Genomic DNA, 694 nt, shown 5'->3' with positions numbered 1-694 from the left:
TCGCGTTCGCCGCCACCGCGTTCGCCGCCGCCGCGTTCGCCGCCGCCGCCGCCGCCGTTGCGTACGGGCCCCACGCTTATCGCTCGCGGACCCACCCGTTATCGCTCGCGTTCGCGAAGAGGAAGAGGAGAATAAAGTAGAATAGAATTAAAATATAAAAAATATTTATTTTAAAAGTTATATTATAGAATATAAGAAAAAATAAATATTTAGTGTTAAGTCCACATATCCATTGCCGTATCTACAACAAACAAAGGAGCCAAATATTTTAAAAATGCAAAGAAGAAAGAAAGAAGGATAGCTAGCAAAAAAATACTTACATTAAGTGTCGTAAGCAACTGTTCTCTCTCGCGAACTCGCCTCCTCTCGCAGCGGGCTGTCCCGCGAGCTCGCCCTCGCGCCGCTGTCCCCCGACGCTCCCTCCCGCAGGCTCTCCCGCGGGCTCGCATCTTCCCGCGGACTTCGCGAAGATGTCCTCGCTTCGTTGTCATCGTCTTCGTTGTCACTATTTAGAAGATCATTCTGAAAGAAACAAAACATCGTTTTTATCCTAGATAAAAATCATCGTCTATATTCGAGAGTAATTGCTTTTGTACTTACCAGCAATCTTCTACGCCTCGCGGTCTCGTCCTTCCGGCGCATTCTTTCCACCCATGCGTCGTCCATCTCGTCGCTATCCAACATGATACACTCC

Source organism: Wasmannia auropunctata, unplaced genomic scaffold (genome assembly GCF_000956235.1).
Source record: "Wasmannia auropunctata unplaced genomic scaffold, wasmannia.A_1.0 LD336069.1, whole genome shotgun sequence".
NCBI lineage: Eukaryota > Metazoa > Arthropoda > Insecta > Hymenoptera > Formicidae > Wasmannia > Wasmannia auropunctata.
Note: the sequence above shows the minus strand (reverse complement) of the source record.